Source organism: Theropithecus gelada, chromosome 15 (assembly GCF_003255815.1).
Source record: "Theropithecus gelada isolate Dixy chromosome 15, Tgel_1.0, whole genome shotgun sequence".
NCBI classification, from domain to species: domain Eukaryota; kingdom Metazoa; phylum Chordata; class Mammalia; order Primates; family Cercopithecidae; genus Theropithecus; species Theropithecus gelada.
The window spans coordinates 107,806,427-107,819,388 of record NC_037683.1 but is presented as its reverse complement, the minus strand read 5'-3'; the positions used below and the strand labels follow the sequence as shown (position 1 = coordinate 107,819,388).

General features: G+C 38.6%; 3 pseudogenes; 1 reads left to right on the top strand and 2 right to left on the bottom strand.

Moving 5' to 3' along the window:
* The window catches only part of LOC112607778, a 75,616-nt pseudogene extending 72,134 nt beyond the window's left edge, over positions 1–3,482 (bottom strand).
* Positions 3,483–6,010: 2,528 nt separating this feature from the next.
* On the top strand, positions 6,011–6,834 carry LOC112607777 (annotated as a pseudogene).
* A 3,664-nt stretch (positions 6,835–10,498) lies between these two features.
* On the bottom strand, positions 10,499–12,056 carry LOC112608592 (annotated as a pseudogene).
* Positions 12,057–12,962: the final 906 nt, after the last annotated feature.

The following is a 12,962-nucleotide window of genomic DNA, read 5'->3' as shown; positions in this document are numbered from 1 at the left end:
GAACAGCTATTTTAAGAGCCTTAGATAACTTCAAGATTTCACAAATACAGCTTCGCTTCAAAATCGCAAGCCACTTTTGCATAATTTTGATATAATTTGCTAAGTGTCACAGTGTTAGAGTGTTATACTGAAGCAATGATTTTGATAAATCACTTTGGTGAGCAGATTTTGCTTTGAAAATCAGAGCCTATGTCTGCTGACTATGTAGATGCTATATTTGCCATTGTTTTACAAAGAAAAAAATGGTCCCTGGACATGAAGAAGAATATCTATTACTATATAAATTTCAAAAAGATAGTGTAGCTTAAGGAATAAATACATAAAGGATGATAATATTTTATCAGTAACAATTGTCATTTCTGCTGCATTGCACAAATACAATTAAATTGGGCATTAATTCAAGACATTTTATATAGATTAAGAAAACAGCCTATTCTGTGAGTACAAACACCCTAGATATGAGGCCAGCAATGTCAAGTCCCTGTACAGTCTGGTTGACCCATTGTGTAGACCATTTACAAAACTAATTATGTTTTCAAATAATCTACTCATAGGCATGGAATGGATTATTTGAAAATATGGTTTTGTAAATTCAAATAATGACATTAACTTTTTTAGTCAATGGTTTCTAATTGAGTTTAACACGTTTTCATAGTTGCTACTTTTAATCTTCCAAGAGATATGCTATGTGCTGGTCGCTGGTGACAGGGATAAGCCCATTGACTATAGTTTCTAAATACTTCATTGGAATAAATGGATTTAGTGGGCATACTCATAATCAATAGTGAAGTCAAACATTTTTATAAATATGTAGACATTAATTTTCCTTTTAAACTGGCATTCAAAGATGCAGTTGGCAAGAATTTGTGGAGTATGTGTGTCTGCGTGTGGGAGGGAGAGAGAAGATATATGACTATGTGAGTGTCAATGTGTATGTGTATTTGCTAATTCTGTGAAGTGTGTGCAGATAAGTGTTTGTGTGTGCATCTGTATATGGAGTGAGAGTGGGAGCAGTGTACCAAAATTTATCACTTGATTTCATGTGTCCAAGAGGCAACATGATATTGAGTTCTAACCATATTGCTTAGCCATATTTAGGTATAAGGCTATAAGACACACACAAGTTTCCAAGGTGAGATCAGGCATGCTCAGGGGTGATGGGGTTGTGGGTCACACCCAAACTTAATCTTCTCTGCTAGTAATAATATCTGAAGTGGTTCTGCTAAACCTCAGCATTGCAAGCTCTAGCAGATTATTCTCTACTCATATAAGGGTGGAAAGTATATGTCATTCGTTTACTGTGAGTCTTCCAGTTTCTTTTTTACAGAGAACCCACAAAGCTAGAAGATGGCTGCTATATGAATTATGTGGACTCTCCAGAGTTGCAAGTAACTATACCATAAACAATTGAAATGCATGCTTTTCACTTAAATTGTCAAATTTCTTGCCATAAAGTTGTTCAGCATATATTATTATAATCCTTGTAGCATTTCTAGGGTCTATAATGATGTCCCATTTCCTATTCTTGATATTGGTGATGTTTTCCTTTTGCTAGGTGTTTTGCAGGTTTTAATAATCTTTTCAAAGCATCAGCTTTTGGCAGCACAGATTTTATTATTGGTCTGTGTTCTATTTCATTGGTTTTCATTTTATTTTTATTTTTTTCTATTTGCTTTTGATGCTTAATATTATAAAAATCAAAGGTGCATATAAGGCTTTGACTTTAACAAATTAAAGTAAAATGAGATTTTTTACAAGTTCTTCGATGCTAATTTAGTAATAACATATTTTTTATTAGCTAAAATATTTCTGCTTTTTCCAAGATGAATGATTTCCCGATGAAGGAGCTTTGATTCTAAGAAATTGCTCTTGCCTCTTCTTGACTAAGATTTTTAAATGATGAAATCAATCACCATTCTTTAAATGTCTCATGTAATATTTACTGTAGACTGCTGATAATCTTTTAAAGCAGCTAAGGAAGTTAAAATGCTGCCTTTGAGGTAACCAGCCATTTTACAGGAAATATGATATTATTTGCTGTTTTAAAGATGTTAAAATTAATTTCAGTCGTTGAAAATATGTATATAGATACGTATGTAATTTATATGAGAAAATAGCCTTGGTATTTCAAGAAGAAATAAAAATTGTTTTGCCAAACTATGCTGGGTTTATTATCTATATTTGAGTTATGAATTCATGTTATTAAGGTCTTTTAATTCAAGGGATAAAGAAATAGTTTAAATATTTCACTCCAAGTGAGTACTCTGTCTCTTAGATGATTAAAGAAATGGAATAGTTCTTCTCCACCTTTTATCATAGTGGCTGATACTAGCAAAGCACTTCAGTCCTTCTCTAGGAAAATCACCTTGTTTTTCTACACGATTCGTCTCGGTTGTGCACATGTTCTATTTCCTGGGCAGGGGTGGAAGGGGAGCTGCTCTGGAGAGTCTCTGGTCTCACAACAGACCCTGTGAGCAAGAAATAAACTTTGAGGAGGCCAGCCACTGAGACTCGCAGGGTTTATTTGCCATTACAGCACAGCCCATCTTATCCTGGAAAATGTACCACATGAAGACAAACATAAAAAACAAGACATTTTATATTTAAAAATGTAACTCAAAAACAAAAAGCTTTTATGACCTGATGTTAGTATAACCATTTGCAAATATTACTGGAGATTGTGCTACCGGGTGTAGGTGGGGTGAAGGTCACAGCTGTGCGGCAGAAATATGACCTGGGCCTTGGGTCAGGAGAAATCTTTGGCCCTCCATCTCTTGGTCATCAGAGGCAACTGCAAAATCAAAGTGCACCAAATACTCCCATTCCTTTGTGATGGCCTTTAGAAATTCAGAAAATGCCAGCCACCCAGGATGTTGGTTGGACCTTTGCCTTCACAAAGTTCGCCCATCTTGGTCGTCATCATAGAGGAGATGGTGGCTGGACTGAGGTTCTGATCACCCATTCCTAATGTTCGTCTTCCTGGTGCAATACCCATTCATCAGGACAAGAAGAGAAGGAGCCCTTTACTGCCTCTCCCTCCTGAGGGCTGTGGGCTGTTAGGGCTGGCCTCCATCCTCCGTGCAGTGTGCAGGTTATTGTGGATGATCGTCTTGGTACTGGGCCTCTCCTGCCTGCTGGGTCAGGCTTGGTGGATAAAGAGACTGGTTCACCGCTGTAAGAGTATTCTGGGCTGACATATGGTGAGTGAGGCATTTGATGGGTGTCATTCTGGTCTGCGGGACTTATTGCCATAGGTTGGTCAGTGCTGTCTGGTGGTAAAGTGAAGCCATCCTTTGATGGCTTCATCCATTGCAGACATGATATTCTATACCTTTTCTGGTGCTGACCCTCTTCATACCCTGCAGCAAGTTCCAGAAGTGGAAACAGTAAAACATCTGCCTCTCTGTCACCACCTTTTTCTCTGCAATCATCTGAAGAGACTGTATGACATGAGCCTCTTCATCAGAGCTGAGCTGAGGCATGGAGACCTGTGAGGTCACTGCATTGTGCCTATCTTCCTATCATTACTGGGCAGGACTTTCTCATCTCCCTTGTCATCTTCCATGTCATCTTAAGTTTTCAGTGAGCCATCATTCCATCCTGCTGGCAAACACCCCCAGGAATGGGGGACATGGAGTTAGAAGAGTCAGCGCATGGACAGCAAGACCTTCCAGAGGCGTGAGCACAACGCAGCTCTCTGAACGGCACGATTTCCCAAAGGCGCTTAAGGACAACTTACCTGATTCTCCTCTTAGATGAAACAGGTATCAGCCAACTAGGATAGTGGTGGTGCTCCACAATGAGACTATCCCAAATGCTACATCAAGTGACACTGGAAACAGCTCCAGTGAAAGACTTTAGCTCCATAAGGAGAATTTATCATTGGGATCCATGGCATGGTTCTTCCCTGGGTGAAGAACCTCACTCTCTGACCTGGTGACCCCATTCACACATTTAAAATTAGTTTACTAAAGACTGAGGGAAAAAAAAAACTCAGAAAACCAGTAGGTGCAGGGGAGGGGCACGGGAAAGGGAGTTAGTTAAGGGTAAAAGAAACAATCAGTTGGACTCTCTGACACACATTTTATTTCCTGGTTTTATCTTTTTTGGTGATGAAATCAATGATTGCTGAATAAGGCTCACAGCTGGAGGCTTGAAATTCTAGATAGGAAATTTCATGCCAATTTTAATACAACTGGATAGTAAAACTAACACCACGTGCCTCAGGCTTCACACACACACACACACACACACACACACACATCAACTAGCTTACAATCCTTGCAGCTAAAGCAAATCCAATTGCAGACAGTGCTGGACTCACTGGAAAAGAGCTGGTGATTGTTTCTCCTCTGGGTGTCAGAAAGAAGCAAATTTGCAGCCTTTGGGCTGGGCTGGTATTGGTTGATGGGGGTGGAGTCCCCTCCCAGGTCTTCTTTAGAAAACCTTTGGATTCCAGGTAGCACCTCGGACAGCATTTCTTCATACAGGATACTGTGGTTCCTTCTTACCTGATCACCTGTGGTAAGAAAGCCAGAGACTCGACCCTCTTCACCCCACAACAGCCATAGAAAAGCTCTGGCAGGAGGCAGCAGGCTGACATTTCTAGTTAGCAGCTGCTTCTGCTTTGACTCAAGAAAGGTAAGTATTTCACTAGAGCTTATATTAGAAAATCTGGAGTTTGGGATTTTCTTGCTTTTCTTTCAGGGATGTGAGCACACATTACAGGAGAGCTGGCTTTGGTTTGTTTTCACACTCAGGCCAAGCTGGGTCCTCTGAACACTTTTCCATTGCTGGTAAGGAAGGCGAGCACAAGCCTCTCTCTCACACACAGGTGGACTTTACTGTGATACTACAGAAATCTCCTAAAGGACGCAGTGGCAAGACATACCCCGTGTAGTAACATTACCCTTCACATTGGTCATTTGGCATAATTTCAAAATTCATACTAGTGTATTTAAGACATTTTATAGTTATCAAGTAAATTTTACACTTTAATGCTAATCAATAATTTATCCTTCAAAATCTTATGTATACATGGGATAGATTAAATATGTAAGAAAGCATGATACATGTATGCTCTTCAACTATAATTAATCAGCACATCTGACTAGACCTGAATATAGATAACCACTCATTTCAGTCATGAAGCTCCAGGTGGAGTAGGATTATGTGAAGAGCTTGTGGAAAAAGGATTTTGTTTGTTCAAATTCCTCTATTCAGCCAGATGCTAGCATTCATCTTGCATGCAGGGTCTGGTCTTACCTGCATGGTTCTTGTCATGCCCTCCAGCCATCTTATCTGAGGGCGCTCTGGTGTTTCTTCCACCCTCAAGGCATAGTCATGGACCCAAGTCAGGGCAAACCATAGCCTGCACATTCATAGCCATGTCATGATCTGCATCATGGCAACCTTCACATGACACGAGTTAGGACACCTCTGCATTTCTGTAATAACTGATCTCCCAGAACACTCATTTTCTGGGCTACACAGGTTGTTTAATGTTCATCAAGTTAATTGAATGAAATCAACTTTGACAACAGCCTTTGTCATCCACAGTGAGAGATAACTCAAGAGATACCATGTTTGATTTGGGTCCTTCCAATTGAATTTCATTTTTACTTAAAAGCATGTGAAAGTACTGGTTCATTTAACGAAAGTATCATCAACTAACGGGGAGGGGAGATGAGCAAGATGGTGCCTGGTGAGTGCTATTTTCCCTTGATCTCTTCCGGGCATCCAGATCCCAGGGCAAGGTCCTGCTCCCTTCCTTTTCTCCCTGTCCACAGAGGTGCTCTCCTTTCCTTCTCCGTCTGCCTGGGGAGCTAGCCTGAGCACCACATTGAACTCCATCAGACCCCAAGAAAGAAGTCGAGAATGGCAACTGAAATTTGTCATGCTTGAAGCAGCAGCTCCTGGAAGACCTATGAGTTTTGCTCAAGAAACTTTTGGGAACAAAGAAAACTAAACTATAGTGGTGATTTTTTTTTTTTTTTTTTTTTTTTTTTTTTTGAGCTGGATAACATTGCCAGGAAACTTGAAGGTTACTCTTCAAGTATGAGATGTAGGGGGTGTGTACAATAGGCAGCAAGATGGTGGGTACATTTATCTACGGACCACAGAGAATCCTCTTGATACATGATGTTACAAATTAGCAAAGCTTGGAGAATTTAAAAGATCGGTACATTGTACTGAAGAAAGGGAGGGAAGAGTCAGAAACTTTGCTACTGGTTGCCTTGGTGAGCAATAAAATTGATTTGGAGCATATGGAAACAGTAAAACCTGGAAAACACTTATGGGTTTGCCAGGAAAATGGTTTTAGTAGCCACTTTATCTCAGCCAAGACAGGAGACTGTATCTTCCTGTATTTTCAGAAAGTTGCTAATGAAATCCTTGGGATCAAATTAAAGCAGAAAAATAGAAGAGTCACAGAGGGTGGTGAAAGCAGATATTAGAAACTACAACCAGGCCCCTAGAACTGTTATTCTTCCTACAAGTTCTGTGTCTGCATCTGTGAATGCATTTTTTTTAATTGATAGTTCTGGTTGCACCTCACCTCTGCGTGGGCCTGAGCATGTTTGGAAACTTGTTTTACAGGCGACCATCCCTGTAGTTCAGTTAACACTTCCCTTTAGCTCACTTCATCATCAAGTGTTGCCTCCCAGGCCAAAGGCAGCTCCCTGGACTGGTAAGAATTTGATTTGTGCATCACACCCTTTGAGTTCAAAATGGAAAGCCCGTTCTCTGGAATTAGGCTGCTTCATCCAAAAAGAATGCTGGCTCCCTTTGTATCCTCCCCTCTTTTCCCCTTCATGTAAATACACAAAATATTGAATGACTGCATGAAAGATGAAATGTGTCCGAGTCTTCATCATCAGCCAGGATTTTGCTACAGCAGCTTCATCGTCCCACCTGAACTCATACATGGCAAGTCATACTTCAGAATGCAAGCATTTAAACACAGAATATATTTTACCTACGGAAGGTCTTTTGCTATTTTGAGTTAAAATAGATAAACCTGTGTCTAACTGAAAATGCTTGAAATAAAGCTGTAATCAAATTTTTGTGATTTTTTTTTTAAAAAGAACCTAAATTGTTTACATCATAGCTTGTAAAAATAGTATCTGATATTGTATTTTTACTATTGCATGATGGTCACTATGTACTGTGTAACACTCAGGTTAAACAGCTTTATGAATTTTGATAAATGTTCACCCGTAGCTCCACATGTAATTTCTCTTGCAAACTGTGTAAGAATACTCCTAGAGTGAGTTATGACAGATTGTTGGATCATTGCGGATCAAACCATACCTGATGTTCAGATATTTTTTCTTCCACAAATAAATTTATTTAAATGACTTTTAAAAAGTGACATAAACTAACTGGGTACACTGTAATAATGTATCTGCCTGAAAACTGATGTTTCTGCTGCTTTTCCCTTATCTTAACCTATTCTTCATAGTTACGTGTTAGTCATATACAGTATATGCCCTTGTTCATCTATAATTCAAGTGTATTCCTTTCTCTGGGCTAACATAGTTATTATTTTCTTTCTATTTGTTTTCAGAAAAAAAATTTTATTTCCTCACAATGAACTGAGCACGTTTATTTTAATAAGTTGTCCCTGTATAATTTTATTGTGCTACCTTTTTTTTTTACTATCCATGTCTTCAGAAAATATTCTTTATGTAAGAAAGATGCTCATAATACTGATGTATCATTATATTAATCTTATTTGTAATCCAATCACTTTCTTCTATCATTTCTTAAAAAAGACTACACTAGAATTTTGTCACAAGTAAAGTTTGGTAGACCACCATCTTCTCACTGTTACTTTGTAACTGGGGGATTCTGAAATAACAATATTATTGTAGCTTATATTATTTTTCTGTTAATCAGAGATACATTTAATTAATTAGATTTTTTTCCTTTTCGTACTCAAGTTCTCTCACTCTTCTATTTTGCACTAGAAAGTTCTTAAAGAAAGCTGTTGACTGGATATAGTAAATAATTTAAAAATCAATGTTTAATATATAAAGTTTGTCTTAATATAAAAATCACCCAATTAAAAGTTGGCTAAAGATGGGAATGGGCATTTTACAGAAATAAATAAATCACAAATTACCCATAAACTTTTTTTTTTTTTTTTTTTGAGACAGAGTCTCACTCTGTCACCCAGGCTGGAGTACAGTGGCACAAGCTCGGCTCACTGCAACCTCCGCCTCCCAGGTTCAGACAATTCTCATGCCTCAGGCTCTCGAGTAGCTGGGACTACAGACACACACCACCACACCTGGCTAATTTTTGTTTTTGTTTTTGTTTTTAGTAGAGACAGGGGTTCACCATGTCAGCCAGGCTGGTCTCGAACTGACCTCAAATGATCCGCTGGCCTCGGCCTCCCAAAGTGCTAGCATTACAGGCGTGAGCCACCAGACCTGGCCAACCTATAAACTCTTTTTTTTTTCTTTATTCCTTGAAACTGCTCGTATTGCAAGTTTTTCATGGACGAAATATGGAATTGAGCAGATTCTTTTTTTCTACAAAATTATTGTATACACTTGCTCAATTTTCTATCTTATTGTTAATAAACCTTACAGGCACACAGTTTGTAAAATAAACCCCTTAAGGGCTGAATGCATACAGCATGCTGCAAGGTACAAGAAATAAGCTAAAAACGAGCATATAAACCTACATCTGGACCAACACGGTACTGAATGCTGGAGTCTGAGCAAAGAGTAAGTAATGAAAACAGCGAAGCTGGAAAAAAATGCTACTAATAATAATTTCTGAAAAGCCTATTAATGGAAACTTTTTCAAAACAGCCCAGGACACCAGAAAGACAATGTTCTGTATGGAAACACTGTAGGAAGCTACAGTTTCGCATTCATAAGGTACTGTGGCTCCTGTCTTATGGGACAGTAAAAGCTTACCACAATCTAGAGGTAGTTTTTACTCTAAGAAGGATGATTGTATTACTAGACTGTGCCATATAACATTATGCATGTGGTTCCCCTACTAAATATAGCCCAATGAGTCTGCTGCAACTTTGAAAAATCCGAACAAAAGCATAACCAAAGTTCAGGAATGAAAGCAAGGTAAAACCGGCCAGTTTAGCATGCAAGGTCAACATACAACCCTGAATGGAACCAAATCTCAACTGAAAGGAAAAGAAACATTTTCTGAGTTAGGAGACATTTGTGGACATTTGCTCAGTACTGGAGAAGAGAAAACAAACAAAGAAGCCAGAGAAAAAAATAAAAACACAAGTTACATTTGCATTTTGTCATCTTACAACTATCTGTTTCTAAAGTACTGTCTTCCAGCTATTTTAGTTGATCATCTAATAAAAGCATCTTATGTTTTAAGATTAAAATGACGTTCTGGCCTAGACTACCCCCTCCAACAGCCCCCAAAAGTAAAGCTAATAAAACATGCTTTTACTGAGATCTTCCTCATTCTACCATAAGGGCACCATCTCCCAATTGGTAGCAGATGCTTCTCATGATATTTTTTGTCACTTGCCAACAAGGCAGAAAATACCCTGCTGAACAAAATCACTGGGAACATTCCAAGTTCAAAATAAAATGTTTAACTTATACATAATACAAGTTATGTACAAGATCAGGAGCGGGGAAAAACCTGAACAAATCCTGGAACACACATATGTATTTACGTGTGGGGAGAGAACCCTTCAAATATCTACATGTTCTGCGCCATTAACTCAAATGTAGCTAAATGGCCACACCAAATTGCATGTGAATGTTAGAACCTCTTGGATAACCACTATAAATGCTTTTTTTTAAAAAAAAAAAAAAAAGGAAAACGCCGAATTAACTACCAACAGTGTCTGGGAAGAGAGACTAAGTTAACATATGTCACATGTATTGCAGGCAAGGCAGAGGCAGTTTTTTAAAGCTTTTGCACAGACTTCACATAATCTTAAAAAATATATATGTAGGCCTTCACAAGATTTGACTTGCTGAAATCCAAACAATTTTGACTCACGAAAAGTCATAAGACTTCAGCTGGGAAAAAAAAAAAAGCTCCAGCCTTAGACCAAAAAAAACATGGAAGAGCATGATAATTAGATTAAACAAGCATGGCTAGGCTTGGAACCTGAATGTATGTTAAAGCAAAAGCTCAAAGGTGAGTAGGGAAGAGAATAACCTATTTGGTAACAAGGTGTACTATAATACCATGATATAAAAAAGGGTATGGTAAAAATATACCTTTTACTAAAGCTTATGCAATATACAAGTTCATTGGTCCATAAAAACATGTTAGATTTGTGTTTTCAAGTTTGTTCAACTTGTATTCCAGCCACATTATTTACTTCTTGCCCACTTAAACAAAACCAAACAAAAACCAACCAACAAAACTGCTGAAAAAAAATTAATTTCCAATAGTTTGTACATTTTGATTTTTTGTTTGTTTGTTTTACTGTGGCTTCTGCATTTCAAATCAGCACTTGCAGTTAGATAGTGGGGTTTTAGAATAGCATCGCCTGGTATGAAAAATTTTCCCAATAAACCACAAAAGCCTGTTCATTTTTTTCTCCTTTTTTGTCAACTTTTTGCTGCACTCAAGTCCTAGCAAAAAGACAGTAGGATACCACTGTTGCCGTAGATGATGTGACACTGGTTGAATTTGTGCTGGCGTTTGTGTAACTTCCCTCGCTGTTTGTGTTTGATTCATTGGGGGACCTGGCTTTAACTGGCTCAAAGGATTGCTCCTGCCACACTGAAATGTGGCTGCGACCCTGCTTCTGGTGTGTAGGTAAAGGTAAGCCTGGTGGAATATATGATTCCATCATTTCGGACCAAAGTTACTGAAACCTGGACTGGTTGCCAGACCTATCTCCAACCTTCTTGGAATGCAGAAACATCTGGGATGACACAGAGCATACTCTCTCCACGCCTGTACATAGTTTCAGCTTCGACATCCGCAAACCACATCGTAAATTTGGAGTGAAATTCTGTCCTGTAAGTTCAAGCATTGCTACATCCCCACCACCATTCAACTGAAGACTCTCTACGACAGGCGCAGGCATGACCAGGGCAAGGACAGGGCCCATTCTCTCGTAAAATGTGTACTCTGCCTTATGTGTGCTAATGATTGTCCAGGAAGCACCGTCATTTATCATCTCTTTATTTTGTTCTTTTGGGCATGGAGTGGCCTGAAGTTGAATTACTCTTTCTTGAGAAAGACACAAGTACATTCTTTCCGTATCCTTAAGGTGAAATGCACGTTTATGGAGTTGTTACACAGGAACATCTGCATCCAACAATGTGGTCTCTTTATCAACTTTCCTAATTATCAATCTTGGGAGTGCCATGCCAGTAACTGAGCACACAAGTTTGACTGTCCATAATGAATGTAGCCATCTCAGACTGTGAATTCTTCTCCTTCTGATTCATTATCATCCAAGAGATTAATGTAAAATGCTCCCCATTGCTGTGAACTAGCATGAAAATTACCTCCTTCTACATGCAAGTATCTGGTACTAACTGTCTAGGATTGTAGTCAATTACACAGAGCCACCTTGTTCCTGAGGCAATGCATAAGTCAGCATTTTTCAATGACTGCTTCTTTTTGGAAGGTTTGGAGATGACTTTTATCCACTTGCTGAGGAACACACCAATGTCATCACTGTTGCCACAGAACATCTTTACAGACAACATGAAGTGCTTTTGCTTGTCTGAATCAGATATGTACAATGTTTTGGCTGTGCAACAGTTCTTTCCTACCAAGTTTAGCTGCTGCATTTCTTAGTCATTATTTCCTATCCCAATAAATGCATACGGTTAAGGCTCTTGTTCAGAACAACCATCGTGTTTCATATATTCTTTTATTTTCTTCCATCCACTGCCTATAAGATATACACAAGGGGGAGGGCAAAAAAACCTTTTTTCATTTCCATATGACTTCTGTGCAACTTTTGCATGAAGGATAAGTACTATTTGATCCCCTCACTCTTCTAAATAATTTCACATAGTTTCCCTAGTAAGTCATTTAGGTGGAGGCTGCTCACCGAATTTCCTTGTAATCCATGCCATGGTACCTCAAGAACATGTTAAGGTAAGTCACAGCTTGGAACACTTCAATACATCTCAAAACACCTCAGGCAGCGTATCTGTATCATACTCCTTTTGTTTTGAGATCATAATTGTTCCAAAGAACTATAATGCTTCCATTTGAATGATAGTCTCATAATTTCAATGACGTTCTGCAGCTTGTACGGGAAGCATGGCAGCATCTGCTTCTGGGGAGTCTTCAGGGAGCTTTTACTCATGGCAGACAGCAAAGCAGGAGCAAGCAACTTACGTCCCCATAAACTCTTAAATGATTAGTAATCACAGACCATGATAAAATACTAATTTTTATGTACTGGAACAACTGAAATTAAGAAGCCTGATAAGAGAAAGAAAATCCAACGTTACATGCCCCTGAATATGATTCACTAGGAAGTACACTGCACTACCTTTGAAGTATTCTTGCCAACAAAAAATAAATAAATAAAACTGAAAGAACTGAAATCTAATCAATCTCTTCTTCTATCAGTTTAATTGAGATACACGTTAAAGTATACCATAAGGGTGCACTAAGCCAAACACAAAATGCGGGAAATTCTACAGGCAAATGACCTAGTTTTTTCTGCAAATACATGGAGTCAGGTGGGAAGAAGACATTGTGATAAATTAAAACTGTAAGAGTTAAAGAAAGAGGAAAGAAACATGAAAAGTGGCTTAACAGTCAAAGACAGGTTTATTTTGGAGAATAAACCTGAGAGGGGCTTCTGGACGATTTCAGTCAGGAACACTCTCTCTTACAGAGTAAGAGTATTTATTGGTGAAAGAGCTTATCACAGGCTTGGCATGTTTCTGTGTGGGCAAGAAATTTATGGCGGGGTTGGAATGTCTGTGGTCAGAGAGGAGGTTATCTTGACGCTGACATGTCTCCAG